At 43.1% G+C, this 27,298-nt stretch overlaps 1 protein-coding gene across 2 annotated transcripts in view; it reads left to right on the forward strand.

Moving 5' to 3' along the window:
• The window catches only part of LOC111872418 (SH2 domain-containing protein 3C), a 224,133-nt gene that overhangs the window by 26,109 nt on the left and 170,726 nt on the right, over window positions 1–27,298 (forward strand). For both annotated transcript variants that reach the window (XM_023866387.2, XM_033754771.1), the window contains exon 2: window positions 11,234–12,483. The gene's annotated coding sequence lies outside the window, so the exon portion shown is untranslated. The remainder of the gene's footprint in view (window positions 1–11,233; window positions 12,484–27,298) is intronic.

Genomic DNA, 27,298 nt, shown 5'->3' on the forward strand with positions numbered 1-27,298 from the left:
TTACGAAGCTTCTTGCTGTATAGTTTTGTCAGGCCTCCAGTTACTTTGTCAGATCCACAGACTCTCAAACTTCCTCGACATATGTTATTTGCTTCTAACGCCCGTATAAAAATACTTCAAGTCAAGCCTTACTTGCACTTCGTGACGAAATCCTATCATTCTTCTTTTTGCCGAAGAAAAATGAAAAATAAATTGGTTAACCGCCATCATCACCAAGAAATGGTGGCTCGTAGTTGAGAAGCAAAGCACTAAACTATTCAAACGCATGAATGAAAGCAAGGAAACAATAGTGGATTGCGGTTTTCGGGGCGTTTCATGATGGTTGCTAGTCATTCAACCAAACAGACAGTCGGCAGTAAAATATCAATTTTTTACGCTCAAGATCTCCAGACCTCAAGAGATGGAATGGTCCGACCGAATTTTGTCCAAAATATTAACCTACTATCATGACTACTAGCAACAGATACTGTACAAAATCGTACCTTGCCGAAATCCCACAATGGATTTATCTAGAACTTGTTAGTAGCCCAATTATAACAATCTCTAGTTTTCCTAGGGAATACAAACCATAAACGCCAGAAAACATGTGCCAAACAAACAAAACTACAAACTCCGTGGCCTTCAGTCCGCAAGCGAACTATACCGACCGAGCGACTGCCGGTTGTCGGCGAAGTTAGTGCAAACTGTAGCGGATAGAGGGTATCGCGTGGTCAGCGCAACGAATCTCCACGGCCGTTAATCTTGGGTTTCTAGAGCAGAAGAAAGCATGTGCCAGGTGCTCTTAATATAAATGTATAACTTACCCATGGCGTAATATACTCGTATATATAAAGCCATGGGTAGGTGTGTGTGTGTGTGACTTATAGACGGATTTTCGGTTGTATTATTGGATTTATTGCTCTCATACATTCAGCTCGTAACTAGAATTAATTATAGCGCTATCCCTATTTCCACATTTTACAGTTCATACCCACACGTGTACTCAGCCTATCAGTCTCCACTGTCCGTTTCCTGACAATGGATTTTTAACACAGTAGTTATACCAGCCTCACACATGGAGTCTTCCTTGCACACTCCAGATGCCACTGTACTACAGCACACATAAAGACTTCTCTTCACTGTAGAACTTTCAACTGTCAACTGAACTCTCTCAGATCCTCCATCATCTGCCAACTGCCAACTCCGGAAATCTCAATGCAATTGTCTGCTGCAACTGCCAACTATCTCGTTGCCATCTCTCCTCAGTTATCTTCACAGAAGTCGACTCTCGACTAACGGCTCACTTGGAACTCCGGAACTCGACTCCTCCATCATCTGCCAATCCCCATCTCAGGAGACTCCCTCAGTTCTCCTCTCAGCTGCCTGAGATCCTCGTTACATAGCTTCGAGGTAGCCCCCACAGTAAACACCTGTTTCCTCTCTTGTTTCATATTTATTCACTGCTGCAGAGATGTTTACAGAATCGTTTCGTAGCAACGTGCGAAGCGCGGACCACAGAAAACATCGTTCTTCTGTTGTTGCACGCGTTCGCTTCCATGCGAATGTGTTTAGCGAGCCGTTGTCTAACAACGAACTATCCTGGCTTTCAGGCGTCATGTTACTACATATAGCTAATAAATTTCTATTGTTAAACAAAGAAGGAAATATTAGAAATCGTGTACCCGGAACGTGGCTAATCTGTATTATTGCACATAGACTTGTTGTCTTAAGATAGTCCACATTCGATTATATTCTCATTTATTTCTGTTCACTTTTAGTGATTATTTTTCATTCGACGGTAGATCCTTTGTGCACATAAACTGCCATAACATAGATAACTGCAACAGGACTCAGAAATGTTATCTAGGTATTGCAGCCGATAGAAAGGAAACAAGAATATAACTTGTACATTTTTTTTAAGTTAAGTATTATTTGTTTAGATTTGCACAATAGTTATCTTCAGAAGGGCATGACATTTTGAAGCAGTTTCAGCCTTCCTTTACTTTTCTCGACATGTAGGACAGACATGGTGGAATGTCATCTTATGGTGCATTCTAATCGCCAGAATCCCTTTTATCTCCATGGAGCAGTCTTCTTTCAGAAGCTGACAGTAACCAAGATCGTGTAGCTGTTAACTTTGCTAATTTCGTATTATAACTTCAAACGTAAATGCTGCGGGTTTGCGTGAAATGCATCACAGGGTGACAAACAAGCAACTTGTTTTGTGTACAAACACGACATCAGACTGTGTAAGATTTGAGGTTTTCACGGCGGTGACTATGAAGAAAGCAGTTTTCTGGATGTTGTACCGTGTAGATATTGTGTTAACCGATGTTTCGGAGGAACGTATCGCCTCCATCTTCAGTGTAGAAGAAAAAGGAAGAAAATCCGCGAGCGAGGAACCATCGTGAGCAAGTGCTGACAGACTAATTAGACCTCTGGATCTGTAGCCAGGAACTCTGACCACTAGACCACAGAGGCGGTCAGTGTATACATATATGGGCCCAAATATATAATTGCTTCTATGAAGGTATGACATTCTGGTTTATAACCGTCGTTTTCTTTTCATGAAAAATTTCTGGAACAGATTACAATAATTTATCAAATTACTCTCAGAATATCTCGGCAAATCTTTTCAGAACCCTGCTGTTAAGGCAATAAATACGCGTGCATTTGAAAATATTAACGATTCATTGGTTTCATGAATTCACATATGCAGAGGCATAATAGCAAAATTAATAGCGTCATAAAAGAGAAAATATGTTGCAAGTAGAATATAATGCCTGCTTGTTCCTGTTAGGTCTGCACTAACAAGCAGCAAGACCTTCAGACAGAGAGAGAGGGGCCTTCGGCTACTCGGGTTATTAAATTCGCCGAGTTGTCTTTTTCTTTTCTACAAACAAGCCAAACCACGTAATTTCTCTTTCTATGAAGTGGAATTAATTGTGTAAGCATAAATTTGTTACAATAAGTACAACAGAAAATTCTATTCAGCGTTAGTAGGTAATTTATAAAAAAAAACAAAGACGCGATAAATAATTTCCGAACTTGTTTGTAGCTTATACATCCTGGCAGTATAAATTATCTAACCAATGTTAAGTAACACTTTAAATTTCAAAGTGACCGCGGGGTAGGATGACTGAGGTTCGATTCCCGGCAGAACCGGGACAGTGCCTCAAGTCAGGTCACGACCACTTCCTTCCGCATCCTTTCCAATTCATTATTAAGACATCTTATCATTCGACGCTATGAAGTCTTTACTTAAAACGTCGATAAATGAACTATGAATAACGAATTCTCTTATGAACACGGTAATGAACCTTCGGGTTCCATAAAATGCTGGAAAATTCTTGAGTAGCTGCAGAATTGGCGGCTCCTCCAGAAGAGCTCAGCTCCATGGGCTCCATGACCTAATCCTTCCAGCCGCACTATGGACCTGGGGTCGACTCAGCCTCTAACAGAAATGAGTACCAGGAATATTCCTGGAGGTAAAGCGCGGCCGGCTCTTAAGGCTGACAACCACACCGCCATCTGTGAGCCGATTGTCTACAAAATGTGGGAGCCTCAGCATCTCACAACCCTGTGAGCCTCGACGGCCTTTTACAAGGATACTTTTACCATCATAGCCTTACGGATGTGGGTATTAAAATAATGTATCTTTGTGATCATCCGGCCCTCACACCAGGTGTTTATTTCAAACACTAGCTTTAACCATCTGAAACTAAACGAGTCTTATTTTGTTAATCTCTTATAAGCTTAGACACCTACAGACATGTCATCTCGCAGCTGTCAGAAGGTATCAGGGTATCTGTTCGCGCATGTCAGAAGAGAGCTGGAATGTGTAGTGATTAATACAAAGGCTGAGTACAGGAGAAGGAAATAAGCAGTCCGAACAGGCATCTCATTATTACATATTAATATCCTATACTTATGTAAATATATTCTACTGTGTTATAGCGCTCACGTAACCAACGCAACCTGTTCTGAAAACAAATGGCTCCTGTAAATGAAAACTGATCTAACAATGAACAGAAGCCAAACATAGGGGCTCAAGGTGATGTAATGAATAGATGAGAAACTAACGAAATTGAAGCTTAGGCTATAATTGTAACTGAGAATGTAAGTAATGTAAGTTTAAAGTAGTGATTTACCAAACTCATGCATGCATGGATATTTCTTAAAATGGGATGTGCTGAATTAATTAAACAGCTTATTTATTGGGACAGTCTAATGAATATACAGTATCACGATTTTAGAGTGACCATATACGGGATTTACATTGGCAATCGAATTTATTGAACACTTACAGAAAGTAACTACAAATATCTATGCTCTCACTGCTTATATACTTCACAAATCACTGTAATCACAGCACACAAAAAGTTTTCTCTGTTTGCTGGCTTTTCACCAGTCGTTGCCTGGTGACGGATCGCAACAATGTCCTCTGCTTCCGTGCTCACGTTCTGATCTGCTGTCGGCTGTCACAACTAATTCATTTCTCCAAATGTCTTGCTTATAACATCATTGCACGAACCACACAGTATACACCGTTCCTCTGTTGCTGATTCCAATTGTCGTGCAAACATGCTTGTTTCAGAAGCCGTTACTGAGTAACGGCTGTTTTGTAGCTGATTCTTTCGCGGTCGTTGCATAGCAACGGATCTACATGCCACAATATCTTCATTGATCAATGTTGTGTTATTTATTACCATGGCGCAAAATTACTTGATGCACTAAAGAGCTACGACACAGCAATGGACATAGATCGCTTTCTGCATAATAGAAAACCGGTTATACTCGTACTTACTGGGCAATAGGCGGAAACATAAATACGGAGATCACGGGATGAACGGAGAAAAGAATCCTAATGCTAGTGGGGTGGGACTAAGTCCCTCGTACTGCGGCCACTTCAGGCCTATTGTACCAGCCCCAGATGATAGGTGAGTGTGATTGTGGAGCAATTGGTGGAATGAAGATTGGCAGGGGAAACCGAAGTACTCGGAGAAAACCTGCCCCAGCGCCACTTTGTCCACCACAAATCCCACTTGACCAGAACCGGGATCGAACCCGGGCTGCCGCGATGGGAAGCCAGCGTTTAACCGCGCTTGAGCTATGGCGCTGCCCATATGAAAGCAATTAGTTCCTTATGATTAATACAGCGCCCGTGAGTCTTGCGTAGACGGTCAATAGAAGAGGACTGTATAGGAATTTTACCACACACGACCGTATGCAAAAAGTAATAAATTCTGTATCACTTGTATGTCCAATTTACCATGTCACTGCTCATTCTTATGAGCTATTTTCGAAAATTATAAATTCCAAAGCAATCTGTGCCTATCTGGCGCATAAGGCTGACAACCTTACCGCCATCTATGAGCCGATTGTCTAGATAATGTGGGAGCCTCAACGACTCACAGCCCTATGGGCCTTCACGGCCTGTTACAGGGATACCTTTACTTTTTTCTTTACTTTATCTGTGCCTATAGGCACATCATTCTGTTTCAGTATCTCCCTAATCAATCCAGATTGAGCATTTATTGCCACTGACTTAGTTTCTATTTATTTACGGCGTATTTTGCGATAACAAGACGATTGAAGGATGAGAAAACTCAATGGCAACAAACGTAATCCGATTCGAACCCGCGTATCAGTAACTAGGAAGAACAGTAACCATAGAACTGGTTCTTCAAATTCATGTTTCTAAACAGGTTTTATCCTCTTTCGCTAAAGAAGTGAAATATAAATACAATTAGTGCTAATTCAGAGTCCTTGAACATTATACAAAAAAATAATAAAACTCCGTGGTTTTAGTCCGCAAGCAATCTATACCGATCGAGCGACCGCCGCTTGTCAGCGAAGTTAGTGCCAACTTTACACAGAGAGAATAAATCCTACAAGGATCCGAGTAAACCACATACCAGACAAAACTATGTGACCTGCGATTTACATGGCGTCCGAATGGCACTATACCGTACAATCGTACTGAAGTGTTGTGCGCATGCGTCATACTCCCCTCAAGGACATCTGGTACTCTTCACTGTTTACAGAAGCAAATAATATCGTTGCCGTCAGTTTGTGTGTACTGTATGGAAAAAATAAACGTGATAAGTAAGAACAAGCAATCTATTCATCCACCTATGGCTCTACAGTTCGCTGTTGGACCTTGGGCGCTCATTCAGTTTCTTAATCATATGCACAGTCAGTAGGACTCCTTGGACGGGAGATCAGCCCGTCGCGAGGCCGCTACTTACATACAGAATAAACTCAAACAGATTCGAACCCTCGAACCGACGAACCCAGCGTTCGAGAGGGCGAAAACAGCTCATGCCTTCGACCGCGCGACCACTGTGTTCGGCAAGCAATACGTTAGATGAACTGTTGAAGCTCGTAACTCGTAAAGACATGGGGTTCCTATTCAAAAACTGTGGAACATCGCCCTACCCGCTATGCAATGCTATATTTAAGTGCAATATTATCTTCCTTGAACGCAAATTTCAGGTACGTTGTCTTACACGGTGCAGGTCATAAAGAATTTAAGACCATTTGCCAGTGTACCCCGTGTAAACGTTTATTAATTTTTGCTACACGTTTTCTTCTACTTCATTCCATCATCAGCAGCCATGACAGACTTCTACATAAATGTCTTCTGTATTCGCCTCCATTCAGAAGGGGGAAGGATGGAATCCTAGTTGTAGGATTTGAGGTTTCACAGCGGTGGCTATGAACATAAAACTCCTTGCAGTCCGCTGAAAGCAAACAGAGGAACACATCGGCTCCATCTTTAGGCTCAAGGGATGAGCCAAGCAAGAAGCAAGCGTGAAGATGATGGCGTCCTGTACCTCCGAAACATCAGTTGACTTTCACTAACCTGGCTTCTTCTGTAATTCCAGTGGAGCTAAGAGAAAAGATGAGTGACAAGTAACATACTCAGCAGCAGGAGGGCGTAGAACTGCTGCAAACATGTGCCCTTTTATCAATATTTGATATTTCTGCCTTCTTCTCTTTGTGTCTTGATTGTTTTCATTACCTTCGTTCTTCCTCATATTTCTCTCTCTTTAATTCTATCCGTCTCTCAGATGTTCTCCTCTGTTTCTTCATTTCTTCCGAATTCATAACTATATCAATTCGATTACAAGGAAATGACACATACGTATGACGCTCCAGACCCCACTGCTTCTCAGAGAAACAGTGGGGTCTGGAGCGTTGTCCACTCAGCCTCGTGAGGATAACTGAGAAGCTACTTGAATGGAAAAGTAGCGGCACCGGTCTAGAAAACTGAAATTAACTGCCGTGGGGATTCGTTGCGCTGAACACANACTCGGAAGCCGGGATCGTTGGTTCGAATCCCATTTAGGGCATGGATGTTTGTGTGCGTTTTTTGTGTTTGTGTACAGGTNACGACATTCTCCACCCGCTAAATTTGGCACTAATTTCGCCGACAAGCTACGGTCGCTCGGTCGGTATAGTTCGCTCGCGGACTAAAGCCACGGAGTTTATTTTCTTTGTTTTTTGTTCATGACTAGCAAAGTCGTATTCAAACAAGGTGCCAGAGAGTGCAAAGTTCATTTCTATTACTTGCCGCATCAATATCTGTGTAAGTTACATCCAAATGAAAGCCGCTCCTGTGCATAATTAAACGAATTGGTAATCTTAGCAGCAGACGAAGGAGACTTTTCACGTTCGCGTTCAGTCCGATTTATTTTCGAGGAAGAAGCCCCTGTTACTCACTCGATAAGAGGCTGGGTGAACTCAAGAGCTGCCCTGAACTTGATTGAGAAGAGAATCCCTTGCCCCTGCTGGGAAGCGAACCCCGAATCCTCGTTTTTAAGGGAGAATCTGTACTTCAGGATTGTGACATTAAATTATCAAGAAAAATGGTAGTGGGTCATGCCATTTAATTTCTCTCAAGACGAAATCTGGAAGTAACACAACAGTGATGTTTCCGTTATGACAAACAGTTTATAGCTGACAAAGCTCGTGAACCAGCGGAACAAAAGTATATTTTCTTTGCGCCGAAGATGTGTCATTACCTGAAGTAAAGGTGAAGTCTCCCTCCGTGTGCTTAGTTAAGCATCACAGCACGAAGGCACGAGGGTAATTACAGGCCTAGCTCTATGCAGTCTTAGTCTTGGCTCTGAACGTAGTGAGCTTCACGATCCGGCCATTTTACCCCCAACGAATAGCGTCTTAGTTACCCACTGGACAGGCGCTATGTGGGTTTCAAGGCCCGTCTGGACGTTGTGGCAAATACAGAAATCCCTTCCTCTGTTAGAACCTGAACCTCTGTCGTTTGCTTATTTACCCGTACTTACTCATGGAGCTGAGCCCTTCTGGAGGAGCCGCCAATTCTGCAGCTGCTCAAGAATTTCCCAGCATTTTATGGAACCCGAAGGTTCATTACCGTGTTGACAAGAGCCCTCCACTGGTCCCTATCCTTAGCCAGATAAATCCAGTCCATACCATCCCATCCTATCTCTCTGAGATCCAAATTAATATTGTCCACCCACTTACACCTTGGTCTTCCCAGTGGTCTCTTTCCTTCTGGCTTTACCACTAATATCCTATATGTATTCCTCGTCTCCCCCATTCGTGTTACATGCCCTGCCCACCTCATCCTCCTTAGGAAGTAAGAAGACACTACACTGACTAAGCCATCCCGGCACCAGCGTCGCTGTGAAAATTGTGTTACAGTGTATAGTTTTCTCTTGTTTTTCTGGTACAAATTATCTATCAACATTATCTTTCATGCTGAATTAGATTATAACGTTTAAGAATAGTACATTACTTCTCTCACAGACAGGTTTGTAGCAGCACTATAGCCTCCCGTCTAATTTGTATCGAGTGTACAATAATTTTGTGGTAAAGAGAGAAAAGTGTGGTTACCATCTGCACGTCACAAATCAGTCTTCGTGCCTCAAGGCTGCCAGGCCCAGGAAACGGGTTGGGGGTGGGGGGAATAGTGGCGGGCCCTTATGAGCATAGCACCGTACATTCGGGTTCAGTATAAGAGGAGCAATTGACAAGTTAAGAATTCTCTGTTCAATGGATTTCGTTAGACAGTGGTTCACATATTATTCGAGACAACTTATTTACAGCATGTTCTTTTAGCCGAAGCTGGTGTGCATAAAGTTGTCCTTGTACGTAATTAATTAAGCACTACGCCACGAAGACGTATGGGAGAGCGGATGTATAGATCCACGATTTCTTGACCTCGGTAGCAGTTGGAGGTGAGTGACGAGCTTCACGCCCCGGCCGCTTTATGCCCGGGGAAAGGGTTCCCGGTACCCAATGGACAGGAGGCTGGGTGGGCCCCAGAACCGGTCTGGACAACGTGGAATGGAGACAAATCTAACCGCTACCGGGACTCAAACTCCGACCCAGTCGGCATACCGCCTGAGCTATCCAGGCTACCGTAAACAAGTGTTCAGTCTACAGAAGGAATTTCCGCTGATTTGCACTGGCTAAAACATCAGAAGTTCGCTTATTGTTGTAGGGCCTACTAACAAATTATAGAAATCGATTCGATATTCCTCTGCTCAGATCGGCTCTATGGTCTAGTGGTCAGAGTTCCTGGCTACAGATCCAGAGGTCTTGGTTCGATTCCCGGCGCTACAAGATCTTTTCTGAGAAATAATGTGTCTGGAACGGGGTCCACTGGGCCTCGTGAGGATAAGTGAGGAGCTCCATAAGGACACGACCACACGACCTATCCCATGCGAGAAAATCCCGATACGCGGGCGCCCCACGCTACAGCCGCTTCTACCGGCATAAAACCAGATTAAGACAGCGGTCACAGAGTCTTACCTCAAAAACGCAATTTTAACTTTCAAGTCTTAATCTTTAGTTTCTAATTTTAATCTTTATATCTTTGATTTTAAATTTTATTATCCATGGATTTTCAATTTTTAAAATTTTGACGAAGACTTTAACATATGAATTTATGCAGTTAAATAATTTCAAGACACAATAAGGATCCCCCTATTTGAAGAACTAGATAATAATTAATTTCAATTCAACAGCTGAAAGTGGAGCATGTACGCCTGATGATGACCCGGTGTAAGGGTCGAAACATGTTGCGTCTGTAAAAACATAATAACAACAAATGTTGATACAATAGTGTCTTCTTTGTTTTAAATACAGGATATTGTTATGTAGACTGCATACTTTATATACTTTTGTATATCTTGTTCATAACACACAACAGGATGCACACTATTAAGATNTAATTCAGGAGCTATTTCAAGGAAATAGCGGCTCCGGTCTAGAAAACCGAGATTAACGGCCGTGGGGATCCGTTGCTCTGATCACGTGACACCCTCTATCCGCAAAAGTTGGCACTAACTTCGCCGACAAGCGGCGGTCGCTCAGTCGGTATAGTTCTCTTGCGGACTGAAACCACAGAGTTTGTTTGTATTCCTCTGATCAAGTATCTTATTTATGCGACAGGATCCCTGAATCAATTCCCGCGGTTTGAGATTCACCAAATGCGATGCTGCTGCTTAAAGTGGGTCTGTGCCACACAACCAAAATTTACCTCCACTCGTTGCCCCTAAATCATTCCAGAATATTAGTTTTTTAAAAGTTGGCTAGTATTTTTAAAGCCATATTGGATGGCTTTCGAATAGTTCATTTCTTATGCGGGTTCTGTGAAATAAAGAAACGTTATCTCAGTTAAATACGCGAAACATAAAACATACGTGTATATAATTTCGGACCACAAACGCAGTTTGTTGCTTCAGCTGCCAACCAGATGTACTGAATGGATGTCAGCCGATAGCCAAATGAATCAACAGCGTTTTCGTGTCTCTTTCTGAGACATTTTCGCACAACGAAATTAGGAAACTCGTTCCAAGCAAGGCCCTTATTCAGATCCCAAATAATGAATCACGACTGTTTTAGGCACTGGTAAAGGTAAAGTTAGCCGGTCACGGTAGCCGAGCGGTCTAAGGCATGCACTGTCTTCGCTCACTCGGAAGCCGGGATCGTGGGTTCGAATCCCACTCAGGGCATGGATGTTTGTGTGCGTTTTTTGTGTTTGTGTACAGGTAGAGGCCTTGCGACGAGCTGATCACCCGCCCAAGGAGTCCTACCGAATGTGTAAGATCTAGAAAAGCTGAAGTGAACGGAGAAGTTCATGGAGGTAGGTCTAGGCCCACTGGGGCTGTAGTGCCAAGGAAAAAAAAAGTGTCTCGAATACATTTCTTTCTTGTTTTTACAATTATCTTCTTACCTCTGAACATTTCTTGCGTTACAGAACTATGTACGTGTATCTCTTCATTCCGTCCAAAGACACACTTTCTACTTCGGAATCAGCACCAAGAACAGCTAAGCACGGATATTCGCATACAGGCGTATAGACTGCAACAAGTGGTGGACTGTTAGTGTGGCAAGGTCGGACCAACTATCTGTAACCGCGACTATGCAAGCAGATTTCGCCGCAGGGGAAGATGCACTCCGAACGCTCACCTTCAGTGATCCGTGCCCGCTACTGTCAGACCTGCGCCTGGCTTCAGTGAGGCGAGACAGGCTTTTGGTCGAAGTGTAGTAAGTTCGTTATCATGCGGTGTTCGGCGTGAAGTCTAATGACAAGGTTCCACAGTACTGGTGACGAGTATTTGGTTATGGATTGAAATGCGCTGAGAAGACATAATTGAAAGACGTGGTGAAATAAAGGAAGTGTGGTTATGAAAGTAATGATAATACCATACGTGATTAACTTAAAGTATTGTAATTTTAATAATATGATTATCCAGTTGTCCAAAATTATTGCTCTTCTACATCGCCCATATTTGTATAATTTGTGTGCCAAGAACAGCTTCATAGTCTTCTGCGTAGGTATGACCTCTTTGAAAACGCCTTCATAACAGGTCTACTTTGATTTCTTCGCTGTCTCTCATTCATTCAGATACAGTGCCTCCTAGTGCAGTGCGTGAGAGTTTGTGAGGTGGTTGTGTGTCCCTCTCTAATGTCACTGAGAGTCTGAAAATTGTGAATTTAGAAGTTTTAAGAAGTGCGTTGAGAAGTGGGACCTGATCAGAGCTGAGATCCACGATTATTACGAGAGGACTGAATTGTTATAGGAAAGATGAATGATTGTGTAACGGTGCTCCGTGTAACGTACTGTGCTTCTGACATCGTGGGTGATCATATCTCTATGTTCGGGAGTTAATCAATCATCTCCCGCTACAAACTTACGTCAAGACCAAAAGTTTAATTATCAATTAAAATATTTGGCAGGTAATCAGATAAAATTGTCTTCATGAGATGTTATTCGTGTGGATAGAACTCTTTTTAGTTTAGTTTCGCCATAGGAGCTAGGAAGAGCAGTAGTCGGCTCACGAAGTGTCAGTTTATAGCTCTACAGTGATGAAGTGTGGTGACGAAAGTGGGCTGGGATGTGGCTGATCCACAAAAGAATGTGCTTTGGGAAGCTGATGATTACGCTGTGACTGCCGTGCCAATTGAAGGACCGTAGAACTTCCGACGACCTGGAGTGTTACGAAGGTAAGTCACTGCCGTTATTGCTTGGATGGGCTCGTGAGGGAATGTGTATGGAGAATTCGTAACCTCCATGCATGGGTATGTACTGTGGAATGCTGCCAAAACACGAGACTCAAATTATCCAGTCATGGGTCAGTAACAAATACAGAAGCGTAGCAATGATGCCAGAATTTAAAAATTTTGAAAGTTTAGTTGCATGTTCACAATGCAAAAGAAAAGATCTATATTGTTAGCTGCAGAGAAAACTAAGTATATGTTGCTGTCTCGTCACCAGAATGTAGGGCAAAATCATGACATAAAGATAGGTAACAGATATTTGGGAACGACATCAAATCAAAATTTGATTTCGTAGGAAATTAAAAGGAGATTGAATTATGGTAATCCTTGTTACCATTCAGTCCAGAACCCCTTGTATTCTCGTCTGTTGTTCAAAAACATAAAAATTAGAATATAGAAAACTATAATTTTGCCTGTGGTTCTGTATGGATATGAAACTTGGTCTCTGACATCAAGGGAGGAACATAGACTGAGGGTGTTTGAGAACAGGGCGTTGAGAATATTTGGACCAAAGAGAGATGAAGTGACAGGAGGTTAGAGAAAACTGCGTAATGAGGAGCTTCATAACTTGTACTCTTCTTCAAGTATAATTCGAATGATCAAGTCGAGGATGAGATGGGCAGGGCATGTAGCACGAATGGAAGATAAGAGGAATACATATAGGATATTGGTGGGAAATCCAGACGTAAAGAGACCACAGGGAAGACCAAGGCGTAGGTGGGTGGACAATATTAAAATGGATCTTAGAGAGATAGAATGAAATGGTATGAATTGGGTTGATCTGGCTCAGGATAGGGACCAGTGTAGGGCTTTTGTGAACACAGTAATGAACCTTCGGGTTCCATAAAATGCTGAGAAGCTCTTGAGTAGCTGCGCAATTGGCGGCATCTCAAGAAGGGCTCAGCTCCATGAGGGAGTGATACTATTAGCCACCACGCAGTGAAAGATGGCGGAATATTGCAGACCATTTCTGTACAGGATGATTAGAGCCATGTGTTCTGTTAATGTAGGCCTATCCATGCGTGTTTCCCCCGCATAACTTCAGAACCAGCTTTCCTATTTCTTAAAAGTCGGAATAAAAGTATTTTCAACGGACGTTATCCGTAAGGTTTAATAAATCCCCGTTAACTATGTTATATGGAAGTCGGGCAAGAGGAGCTGGACACTCGTTAATACTCGACTCAAGATTCTGAAATCTCTTAGGGAATTTGGTTTTCGAGATGATCTTAACAAATTCTGTGAAATTCGTTGACTGTCCGCCCTACTTCATGTAACAGTTCCTCTGTGGACAGTTAGGAAACGTTTATACGTAGTAGTAAAGTTTCCTTATACGCAATTAAGCACAATGGGTGGGTAGCTTCATGCCTCGGCCACTTCACCCCTGGGGAAAGAGTTCCCGTTTGGTAGGTGGCTGAATGGGCCCCGGAGGCGATCTGATAAAGGTGGTAAAGAGAAAAATCCCTGCCCTTCGCTGGAATCGAACCCTGGTCGTACATCGCCGTAGCCTAGTCACAACAAATTACTGACTTAAGCTATTACAGCCTACTTATTAACGTGAATCGTCTTAATTCTGATTTTAACCGGAAATGCTGAGCAGCTCGAAATTTTGCCGTCTGCAGTTGTACGTGGAGACTGTGTCTGATATGGCGAATCCAGTGTTGCTGTGTCCCTTTTCTTCATACACGCACCTAACGCGTAACCGCCTCTGTGGTCTAGTGTTGAGAGTTCCTGGCTACAGATCAGAGATCCTGGGTTCGATTTCCGAGAAGTAGTGGGTCTGGAACGGGGTCCAGCCACGTGAGGATAATTGAGGAGTTCTTGAATGGAAAAATAGCGACTCCAGTCTAGAAAACAGAGATTGAAGGGTTTCACGGATGTTCTATGTTCCAAGTGGGAGCAACAGGAAGACAGATAACATAAATTCTCCGAAATGAGGCACTTGCTGTTCTCACCAGACCTGTGGCTGTCCGTAATCGCGGGCCCTCACTGGCACCTGCAGTCAGATGACGGTAAAAGCCAATCACCACTGCAGAGAAAGGAAAAATTTGGGGCGTGGCAGTCGGAAGATTTGCTGTCCCATATTTAATGCGTACGTCATTGAGCACGCATGAACCTACATAAGTAGATATGTCTAACCCTTCATCAGGATAATGGGGAAGCCGATGTCACACTGATGTTAGACAACTGCGTTTTTTTTAAAGGAATTGTGTGAATCCTCTCAGACCAGGGTATAGTGGCATATAGGCGGAGTGCCTTTTGAGACGCATGACCTCTTCTACATTGCAGTCGCCTTTCGCATCTGAAGGCCGTTGCCCCTATCACAACTGCGAACGCCCGTGCAGTGGTGACAACGGACTCATTAACCAAAACACATTATTGTTAACTGTTCACACTTTCGTTTGAGTGATATTTTGTCATTTTTACAGAGCTTGTTCTGAGCCTAAGTACCGCTGCCTGTAAAGACAATGAAAGTGAGCTGGGCGACCTGGGTTCGATATCCGACAGGAGCCGTGACATTTTATTTTCTTCCCACCACGTCTAGCTGTGGAGTCCACCGAGCCCCCTAGCCAGTGGGTACTGGCGCCTTTTCCTTGGGGCCAAAGTTGCCGGATCGTGAACGTAATGACTCGTCTGCCAGTGCCAGTATAATATTTGTGGAGCCTTTCCTCCATGCCGTCTTTACGACTCCATAGCGTGGCGTTATACGGAGCTTTCCGTTTCGGAAGCCTCTTTATGTATATGACGCTTGTTGTCTACGTTTGTACATATGTAATATCTGCACATAAATATGCACATAAATATATGATATGCACATAAATATGCACATAAATAAATATGCTACATAAATATGTACAAATGCGTATATAGCTAAGAGCCGGGATAGCTTAATTAGTACAGTGACTGGATATGGGCTGGATGGCTGGGGTTCGATTCTCGGTTTGGGGCAAAAGATTTTTCTCTACATAACAGCGTACAGACCGACTCTGGGGCCCACCCAGCTCCTTTCCAATGGGTATCGGCAGCTCTTTTCCCAGAGGGTAAAGCAGCAGGGCATTAAGCTGACCACTCACCTCCATCTAGTACCGGGGTTAAAAAAAAAGTGGAGCTATACCTCTACTCCCCCATATGTCTTCATGGCATAGTGTNTCAAAGCAATTTTCCAGCCCAACACACTAACCACAAGACAACTCCATATTCCCTCGATTTTCGGAAATTAAAATCACATCTCTTAATCTTCATGAATGAATGGCTGGAAATGACAGACATGAACATTTTCTTATTTTTGTTTTAAGACCGTTTGCCGGGTAAGAGTTAATTTAACATCACTGTATCAACTGGTTGACCGCCTCTGTGGTCTAGCGGTCAGAGTTCCTGGCTAGAGATCCAGAGGTCAGGGTTCGATTCCCGGCGCTACCAGATTTTCTGAGAAGTAGTGGGTCTGGAACCGGGTCCACTCAGCCTCGTGAGGATAATTAAGGAGCTATTTCAAGTCAATAGCGGCTCCGGTCTAGAAAACCGAGATTAACGGCCGTGGGGATTCGCTGCAGTGACCACGCGACACCCTCTATCCGCTAAAGTTGGCACTAACTTCGCCGACAATCGGCGGTCGCTCGGTCGGTATACTTCGCTTGCGGACTACAGGCCACAGAGTTTGTATATCAACTAGTTATCGTTGAACTGAGATGTATGGAATGAGAGGGGGACTGATCGTCAACTATTTTACTAGGAACCTTGAAATAGCTGATTGTTTGGCCAAGATTTAAACCGGGTATCTTCCAGATACAAGCCACGCCCCTTACCACTATTTACGACGAAATGTTGTTTCGAGCCAAAAATACAGGGTTCTGGAATGCATTCAACGACTCGTCTGTTATGCCCGGAAGAATAACAGCAGATTTCTTCAATACATTGGTATTTACATATCTACCAGACTACAAGAACACCATAATCTTTACCATTAAATGTAACTGAATTTGAAAAGTCAGAGATGGTTATTTATATTCTCCTCAGTGTTTCTTCGTTCAAATGTAACAGGATGGTCTATATATGACTTGTATTGCAGTCGGTATAGCGACTGGCTGCGGGCTGGACGACCAACAGGTCGGAGTTTGAGTCCCGGTAGGGTCAATGTTTTTCTCTTTTCATTGTCCAGACCGACTCTGGGGTCCACCCAGCATTCTGTCCAATGTGCACCGGGGCCCTTTCCCCTGGCTACAGTGGCCGGGTCGTGAAGGTGACCAATCCAACTAGTGCTGAGGTCAAGAAAATGTGGATTTATACATCCACGTCCCCATACGTCTTCATGGCGTAATGCTTAATTAGTTACGCACAGGGACAATTTTACCTTTACCTTTACCGAGAATCTCGTTAGGAATCTTGGATGGAACACGGGATAGCCTGAGGTTTTTCGTGGGTTTCCTCAGTCTCTCCAGATAAATTCCAAAATACTACCTCAATTAGCCCATGACCACGTCCTGCTATAGCCTTTCAAATTCCTGTCTCATGAGATCATTCGACACTGCACGGTCTGCGGTGTTGGGGGCGGTAAATGTGTATGGTCCTCCGGTTATTTCAGATCTTGACAGTCACAGGCTTCGTGACCCCAGGGGTTCCTGGTACTAACTGAATTACAGGTGAACCCCGTAGGAAACACAAAGGTTGCGGAGCAAATTCCCTACCTGTTGAGCCTTTGCCATCCATACACTATACCACACCACCAATTCATCGCACATTCATACTTTTAATTTAATTTATTTAATTATAAAATAATCCGCAATATAAACTTTTCTACTTTACTCTGCCCCCTGTCGTTTCATCTGGTGTTCTAAAAGACCGCGATTTCATACGTAGGCAACCATTAACTGTCTAATACACAAAACGCCTCACTTAGAATTTTCAAGCCTTATCAGCACGCTTCATCACGGGGGTAGGTAATACGAAATATATGTTACAGCATACCATACATAGACACAATGCAGTTTTCAGTACAGCTTCCCAGGTGACTGGTTGAAATACCACTTAGTCCATGCTTTCAGGGAAGTATAACATGTTTCGGCCACACAGTCATCACGAATTGTATGCTGTACAAATAGTAGTAGTAGTAGTAGTAGTAGTAGAAGTAGTTTGAGGAGTATTATTTTTATTATTTAGGGGTGTGTTATTATAGGAGTTTTGGATTATTGGATTTATTGACCACTTGAATNTTATTTTTATTATTTAGGGGTGCGTTATTATAGGAGTTTTGGATTATTGGATTTATTGACCACTTGAATTGATCATTTTAATTATACCTGGAGAAGAGAACAAATTGGTATTTATTTGACATATTAATAAAACCTAAAAAATTAATTTTGGAATTTAAGTAAAATACATGCTTCTGTCCGGCAGACACAGAGGTCGATATCAAAATAGTAAAGACGTTAAGAAATTAAAATAGCTACACGTAGACAAAACGCACAGCGTAGTTAACAGAAGGTTCTTTATCTGTTGTCGCTGTTATGACGTTCCCCACTTCAATGGAAGAAATGTCGAGCTTGTAAGAAAACTGTACTTCCCACAGTTACACGGTTCCTATCTGCTTGTACCACAGCAGAGCTGCGATGAAGTCAGCTGAAATTGGTTAAAACACACATGTCTGAACTTACTTTAACATATTCCTATGGATAAATAAATACACTGAATTACAGATTCTAATCAAATTCCACAGTATGTGCACGGAAACAGTGCTGATGAATATGGTTGAACCTGCGCGCACTCCAACACAGGCAAGCCTATCATTGTAAAACGTAATCACAATGCAAAGACGTGGGCTACGAGCCTACGCAAAAATCTACAAGAAGAAAATTCTCACCTTGAGATCTTGTACATACACAAAGGGCGGCATCTCAGTTTTCAAACAACGTAGGCAGAATTGCACCCACCTAGGCGAACTGTGTCATTCAGTGCTAACAGGAAGCACGCCTACGTAGCGTCTGGGTGGTGTATCCCTTAAATCCAAGCAGAAAATAAATTACGTGTTATTTATTCACGTTATTTATTAACACATTTTTTTTATTGCAAGTGGGGTGGGACTAAGTCCCTTGTACTGCGGCCACTTCTGGCCTATTGTACCAGCCCCAGATGATAGGTGAGGGTGATTGTGGAGCAATTGGTGGAATGAAGATTGGCAGGGGAAACCGAAGTACTCGGAGAAAACCTGCCCCAGCGCCACTTTGTCCACCACAAATCCAAATTGACAAGACCCGGGATCGAACCCGGGCCGCCGCGGTGGGAAGCCAGCGACTAACCGCTTGAGCTATGGCGCGGCCTATTAACACATTTAATGACGCTTATATCTTACTGTTTCAAAACCTTTGTCAGTGCGTTGATTATTCAGAAAGTGTCAGCCGTTAGGATTTCTCTTGTAGTTGCTTTACAGTTCGCTGTTACCGCCGCAGGATATCGCTGCTGAGCTGTACTTTAGCACCGCATAACGGCAAAACACTGAACTATGAGACGGTTACGTAAATTAGGAGCAGTAGCCGCAAGGCCAGGGAATAAGTGTTGGGGGGAGGGGATTAGTCGTCCGCTTTCTGTTTAACACGTCTGTGATCAGAATGACAACACTGCTATATAAATAATTTGTTTACCATACAAATTCAGATCTGGCCCACATTTACGTGCTTCTGAAGAGGCCAATTCCAAGTAGCTTGTGCAGGATTTCATTCTGGAAGGTAAATCGGTTCAAAAACCACAATCCGTTACAGACTGACATATTAGTAGGCTACTGACGTAAATGTCTGGGTCACAAAATGTGTTGGTCATAAACGTGTAGCAGAACAACATATTTTACAATGTCCCATTCTTGTCTCTTCAAGATCCCCTCTGTGGTCTAGTGGTCAAGAGTTCTTGGCTACAGATCCAGAGGTCCGGGTTCGATCCCCTGAGTAGTGAGTGTGGAACGGGGCCCACTCAGCCTCGTGAGGATAATTGAGGAGCTATTGCGAGGAAATAGCGGCTCCGGTCTAGAAAACCGAAATTAACGGCCGTGGGGCTTCGTTGGGCTGACCACGCGACCCCCTCTATCCGCTAAAGCTGGCACTTACTTCGCCGAAAATCGGCGATCGTTCGCTCGGTATAGTTCGATTGCAGACTAAAGCCACGGAGTTTTTTTTTAGTCTTTTCAAGTCATGGAGGGCTTTCCGGTGATCATGTGTATGATGGAGGAGCTGGGAGTTAGTGACGAATAATCTGTTGTACAGCAGTGACAGATTTTTTTTCCCATTTTTTTTAATTATAATGTTGTTAATATCATAACGATCCACCTGATAGCAGAAAGCAGTGAATTTCTAAAACGTCATGAATATCAAATATACCAATACCAAAAGTCAGTTTCAAAATTAATATTTGCGTAAGAAACAGATCTACGCGTCAGATCTTTAGACGGTCACATCTGAAAGCTGTAGAAGCTTCTGTGAAGAACTAATTAAGCCTACATTTCTCGTAAGTCAGGGCCTCAATTTCTTTTATATAAGATAACCAAACTCATACGCGAATGATTGTAAAACAATTTAGAAAAAACACGCAGAGGATTTGTAGAGCTGGTATAATCATGCATACGAATTTGTACATGCTTTTGTTGAAATTGTATCGTTGCAAATTCTGACAGCAGACGAATGCCCAACTCTGTATGCACCGAAATACATTAATCTATATTTAAAAGGACCACTCCATAACTGTCCAATTTTGCAAAAACTTTCGAGTTTAATCAATAGTGAAATTTAGGCCTATAAATTAGGTGAAAATGTACCGCTTCTGAGCACGCGATAGCGTAGTTGGTTGAGGCACTGTGCTGCAAGCCGGAAGGTCGCAGGATCGAATCCTGATGAAGTGCACTTTTCCAATTTACCTAATCCTTCCAGCCGCACTATGGCCCTGGGGTCGACTCAGCTTCTAATAGAAATGAGTACCTGCAATATTCTTGGGGTGTAAAGGGCGGCCGGCGCGCAGGGCTGACAACCTCAACGACATCTATGAGCCGGTTTTCTAGAAAATGTGGGAGCCTCGACGTCTCACAACCCTATGGGCCTCCACGGCCTGTTACAGGGATAGCTTTGCGTTCTACTTTTACCTTTTGTACCGTTTCTGAACTTCTATCCCGCGGATATAAAATGAAAACAAACATAAAATTAGTGCTAATAAGGGGAATTTTTTATATTAAACAAGGAAACGGGAAAGCAGTAAGAAGAATTTAATAGAAAATAGTTTGATCGAATATTTATCGTTTTCCGTGTACACAATTTTGTTCCATTCCTATAATTTACCTGATAAGGAGCACACTTCGTGTAAAAGTTGGAAAGAAGCAAGCCCCAGCTTCGACAGACACGTGCAGAATAGTCTAATGGATAGCCGAAGAGGAAAGAAAAAGAAAATGTGTAATAGTCAGTAATGGTGTAGTCTCTGGTCGCGCCATAGCTCAAGCGGTTAGTCGCTGGCTTCCCACAGCGGCGGCCCGGGTTCGATCCCAGGTCTGGTCAAGTGGGATTTGTGGTGGACAAAGTGGCGCTGGGGCAGGTTTTCTCCGAGTACTTCGGTTTCCCCTGCCAATCTTCATTCCACCAATTGCTCCACAATCACCCTCACCTATCATCTGGGGCTGGCACAATAGGCCAGAAGTGGCCGCAGTACAAGGGACTTAGTCCCACCCCACTAACAAAAAAATCTGTGTAGTCTACATATGTAGCATGAATTTCTGACTTGTGATTTAATTATAAATACACTCTGCATTGGGTACGGACTGCGCTAAACTTCTAAATATTGAATAGCCACTGTTGAAAGGAAAACCGTTCTGAAATCGACAGGCATTCCATTTCTGTGAATTCTGTTCTCAGCAAATTTTGCTTACATATTTCAAGCATTTTTCATGACGAAACTCGATGGAACGTGCTACGAAACGGTGTCATAGTGTCACTGCTACTTAGAAACCAGCGAGCAATCGAGTTGTAATTGCTGGAAGGACAGAATTTCGAAACCCTGTTTCGTTGCTCTTTGTATCTTTCAAAGGCAGAAATTTTATACAAAGTTTCGTGGGTTAAAGAGTTAGTCGGTGAGGGAGACACATATGGAACTATGGAGTGGGTCAACAGCAAAACCTCTGCAGTTGATTCACCACAACCGAAGGAAAGAACATATGCATTCGTCAAACATCAACAGTGCTGTTACAGATTGATGAAAGTGTTGTTTAAACTTCTACAACCTGCTTTAGCGTTTACTGCATCTGTAATGTGGAAAACCCAGATTTTCTTTTATCCGTGAACCGTCGGCAACACCCTGACATTACTTGCATGCCATTTGGACACAAAATGCTGCTTCATGTCAAGCAGCGCATGATTCTGCTTTGGAAGTGCGAAGACAAAGTTTCTAACAGGTTAATGCCACTTTGCATTCCCAATATGGCCTTTAATATGTTTTTTTTTCTCCGCCACTCGAAGAAGTTGCGTTAATTAGCCCCCACCCCACTCAGTTTCCATGCTACTTTGACACTGTAGAGTAGCTGTGTTCGGAACCCACCTTGTGGACACGCCAGACAACATTGGCAGTACCGCAGACAGTGTGACCAGACAAATGGGCGATTCGTTAGAACACTTGGCCAATAGAAATGTACACACAGTGCAAGAAGAAAGTGATGAATCAGCGCGGAGGTGACAACATTAGTTACGTGAAGACGTGCTCAAGACATGTGAGAGACAGAGGACTCTTCGGAAATAATTAAGAAGATTTCAATACTTGAACAAGCGGATTACAGACCCTACTGGCCAGAATAATGGTCTGCCTAACTTTATTTTGCTTTCCGTTAGTACAATCTGTGTATAGATTTCTTTTTATTGCTAGTGGGCGGGACTAAGTCCCTTGCACTACAGCCACTTCTGGCCTATTGTACCAGCCCTAAATGATAGGTGAGGGCGATTGTGGAACAATTGGTGGAATGAAGATTGGCAGGGGAAACCGAATTCTTCGAAGAAAACCTGCCCTAGCGTCACTTTGTCCACCACAAATTCCACTTCACCAAATTCGGGATCGAACCCGGGCCGCAGCGGTTGGAAGCCAGCGACTAACCGCTTGAGCTATGGTGCGGCCGAATATGTATGTAAAAAGTATATGTTACTTCAAGTGTGACCAGTTTATTGCCAGTACAAAATTTACCTTACATGGTCTTCCTTAGCAGACCCCACGCGACAAACTGGATTACCACATAAACACACACACAGCTCCTCATATCTGGAAAGTACTTAATTAAACAAATATTGATAATTCTCGTTGTAATTAACATTTAACTAACTTCTAATTAACTAAAATCTTTGACAATATTTTTAAATCCTTATGTAGACATTCAGTATGTGTTGCACATATGTACAGTGTTTCCAATTAATGCTGATGAAGGCCAAAACATGCCGAAACATGTAAGGTAATTTGAGTATTCACAATAAACTCGTCACATCAAAAGAATGCATGCTTCATATGTACGAGCCTATCCCAGTTTCGCGTTGCGGTATTTTCGCAACTTTCACCCACACCTCAGCAGATACTTGCAAAACAAGGTAAACGCACTCATATTTATCTTTCGGCCTGCCCTGGGTGATATTTCGTTCATCAGTTCATCGCCACCCAGCGCAGAGACTTTACGTAAACTGTATATATTTGCAACCTTTTTTTTTTCCTTGGCACTACAGCCCCAGTGGGCCTAGGCCTACCTCCACGAACTTCTCCGTTCACTTCGGTTTTTCTAGATCTTACACATTCGGTAGGACTCCTTGGGCGGGTGATCAACTCGTCGCAAGGCCTCTACCTGTACACAAACACAGAAAAAACGCAAACACACAAACTAAACATCCATGCCCTGAGTGGGATTCGAACCCACGATCCAGGTTTCCAAGCGAGCGAAGACAGTACATGCCTTAGACTGCTCGGATTTTCAACCTGTTGTATACATAATTTCACTCATTATGGTATGTTATATGAATACAGAACAGGCATTGAACGTGAACCATCAAAGTATATTTTTTTCTAAAAATATTGACATATTAATGAAACTGTGATTTAAAGCGAGTTCACTTTTCTTCAATTTTTCACAGAAACAAAAGAATGCGCGCTCACCGTGGACACTGACTAATAGTCGATCTCTCATGCTTGTCGCGTGTTGAGTGAACACGCCGTGCCTAGGTGTTCATGTTAATTAAACTTCCACTCTCATTCTGTTTACCCTTCAGCTTCTTGAACTAGATGCGGAGCAAAAGCACAGTCTGTAATTATTGCTCTAAAACACCGTGTGTTTAAAAAAGACTGTACATAATATGTCCATATGATTCATTCTACAAGAAATGTGGTGAAGTTGTTTCTTCTTAGGGATCCTAAATTAATAATGACAACTACACAGTCCCGCGCATTAAAATTTATCAGTATTTATGATGGTTTTCTTCAGACTGGACTTCAATAAATTCCTGGTACTCATTTCTGTGAGAGGCTGAGTCAACACCAGGGCAGTAGTGCGGCTTGAAGGATTAGGTCAATTGAAAAAAAAGCCAATGACCTCATCGGGACTTGAACCCGCGACCTTCGGGCTTGTAGCATTGTGCCTCAACCAACTACGCTACTGCGTGCCCCCTTATACATTCATACTATTCGGAAAAGTTAACAGGACTCTTCGTCTTCGTCAAATTCTTAAAATAACGTAGAATCTAACGTCTTCTCATATGCGTCTGCGCATTCCACATGGGAGAACGAAACCAGATTCATAAAGAAGATATGAGGACTTGTTTATAACCAGAAGCAAAAACGCCTGTCAGTGTAATGTAAAGTCACCGCGGCACTTAACAGAAACGCGGATCGACTGTTTTATATGAAGATCAGACAATTATCCGCACTCCGATAGACACAAATAGCTTTGCCAAATTAACTCACAAACCGCACGATACACTGTGCTTCCTTGCAATCGTGAAGCGAACTTGTCGACCCGACTGAATGGGAGGAATGTCCAACTCCACCGCCACCATGCGCTCGCAGACAACTCACTCTGTTTATACATTTCCTTTGGCATTAACATTTGTGAGTTTTATACTGACTGTAAGTGTACGTGTAGGTTGTATTTGCACGTCATCAATCTACCTAAGAATGTCATTATTTCTCGGTAAGAAAGAAGCAAATTATTAAAGTGACCAGAAGACGTAAGAAGAAGCTGGATGACCTTGGGGACAGAAGAGGATATTTTCATTTGAAGGAGAAAGCTCTAGATCGCATCAAGTGTTGGAACTGTTTTGGAAGAGACTGTGGACCTGTCGTCTTGACAGATTACTGATGAATGAATGAAACAGCTTTAACCTTTAGTGGCCCTTGAGTATAAGAGCTGTATTTTCTTCTTGTCTTCAGAAGTTTCCGTTTCATCCAACTGTGTAGGCATACGGAACGGCAGCATAGGTAGGTCGAATCATGGGAGAAATGTCCGACAGTAGTTCTGCCCATCGTTAATAACAGACGGAACGCTTGTCTCATCCTGATGCCAAGTGACTCACAACTGAAGTGACATTTTGCACACAATGGGCGACTTTATGGAGCAGGGATAGCTCAGTCGGTATAGCAACGGGCTACGGTCTGGATGGCTGGGGTTAATTTCCCGGCAGAGGCAACATATATTTATCTTCTTAGCGTTCAGATGGGCTGAGCTACTGGCAGGCCGTGGTTCGATTCCTGACAGGGGCAAGAGATCTTTCTCTTCGGTTGGTCTAGACCGGCTTTGGAGCCCACCCAGCCTCCTATACAATGGGCACCGGGAGCTCTTTCTCTGGAGTAAAGCTGCCGGGGCTTGAAGCTGCCCACTCACCTCCATCTAGTGCCTAGATCAAGAATAATGGAAATATACATCCACTGTCGCGTACGTCTTCATGGTGTGGTGCTTAATTAAGCACAGGGACAGACAGCTTCAGCTTTCGTATTGTCGAGGTTATGTTTGATGTGTACATTTTAAACACTTTGTGGAAACACTCTGTATCTCAAGTTCGACAAACTGTCCTTGAGATTCTTGCACATGCGAGAGGGCGGGTTATGCTAAGAGTTTAGTGGGGCTGGGCTTTTTTTTTTTAAGATTTTTGCTAGAAACACGTGATCAGAATAGCGTAAAATATCTCAGGAACGCGATCGTAATCACCAGACGCTTATTATTCTACCATTTTTGCTCATTAATAGATTCTTAGCTTGATGGTTATATGACACGGATATCGGCTTGCGCTCATATTTATGAAGGCATGGAATCCATTCCAGTGCTACCCATACATAAATTATAAGCTTGAAAGACGGGGTTATCATCGGCAGGGGCTGCCAACACCTGCAGTTCTCCCAACTGCAGACTTAATTTTGTCTGACAGTGCAATTACTGAATCTAAATTTACAGACTGTTATCATGTTATCACAGTGGCCGCGCGGTCTAAGACATGAACTGTCTTCCATCGCTTGAACGTTGGAGTCGTGGATTCGAATCCCACTCGATGCATGGATATCCTTGTGTGTGTGTTTATTCTTTGTTTATGTTGTCATGTATATAGGTAACGGCCTTACGAGGGGCTGATCCCCCGTCCAAGAAGTCTTACCGTCTATGTAAAAAAAATATTACAAAACTGAAGAAGAGGCCTGGGCCCAACAGAAGACTGTAGAACCATTGATGACTGAATTAAATCAATTGTACTAATTTATAATAAGTGCAATAATCGATTCTTGTTTCACACTGTAGGCCAAATGTTTTAGACTGCGGTAGGCCTGCTTAAGGGGAGGACACAACAAGGAAACTGGCAACCGCAACGCAACCGCAATTTCCGAGAACTGTTATCAGCCTGAGTTGCGGTTGCCAGTTTCCTTGGTGTGCCCTCGGTCTTACACTTCTGATGTTGCTCTGACCAATCACCGTCCCCAGATGAACAAGCATCCCACCATGCCGTCACACTTCAATGTACCAGTTTGCACTTTGGTCGTTAATTGTGTGTGGCGCCGTTGTGCAGGGAGCAGACCCATTATACGAGTCTGGTATTGCAGGCCATGCACGCAATCCCTTAAGGGGGTTGGAGGGATAAGATCGTAATATCCAGCAGAGGAAGATCCATCATCATCATCCAGAGTCAGCTCCATGACTGATCGCTCAAATGGGTTAGTCAGTGCTTACTCGTCTGTAAACGTTCCAAAATTCACCGTGTTCTTGAAATCTTTGATACGCGAATATTTACGTACCCATGACGCCACCGAGAGGACAATATTAACGGAACAGAGATGTTTCCATTCGGCTGGTATCTTCTCGAATCTCGAAGGCCACTAATGAAATGTTTATCAGTTTACCCAGATAAATGCCGAGATATGTTATTACCGATTATTTATATATTCTCTAGGAGCCGCGATAGCTGAGTCTGTATAGCGACTGGCTACGGGATGGACGACCGAGGGGTCGGAGTTCTCGAGTCCCGGTAGGGCCAAGAATTTTCTCTTTTCCAAATCGTACAGACTGGCTCTGGGGTCCACCCAACCTCCTATCCAATGGTTACCGGGTGTTATTGCCCCGGGGGTAAAGCGGCCGGGGCGTAAAGCTGACCACTGACCTCCTACTAGTGCCGAGGTCAAGAAAATGTGGATCTGTAAATTGACTCCCCTATACCTTTTCATGGCGTAAACATAGGGAAATTTCTTATCTTTACCTTATTTATATATATATATACAGTAGAACTTGGTTATAACGTCATCAAAGGGACCT

The sequence above is a fragment of the Cryptotermes secundus genome, unplaced genomic scaffold (assembly GCF_002891405.2).
Source record: "Cryptotermes secundus unplaced genomic scaffold, Csec_1.0 scaffold962, whole genome shotgun sequence".
Lineage (NCBI taxonomy): Eukaryota > Metazoa > Arthropoda > Insecta > Blattodea > Kalotermitidae > Cryptotermes > Cryptotermes secundus.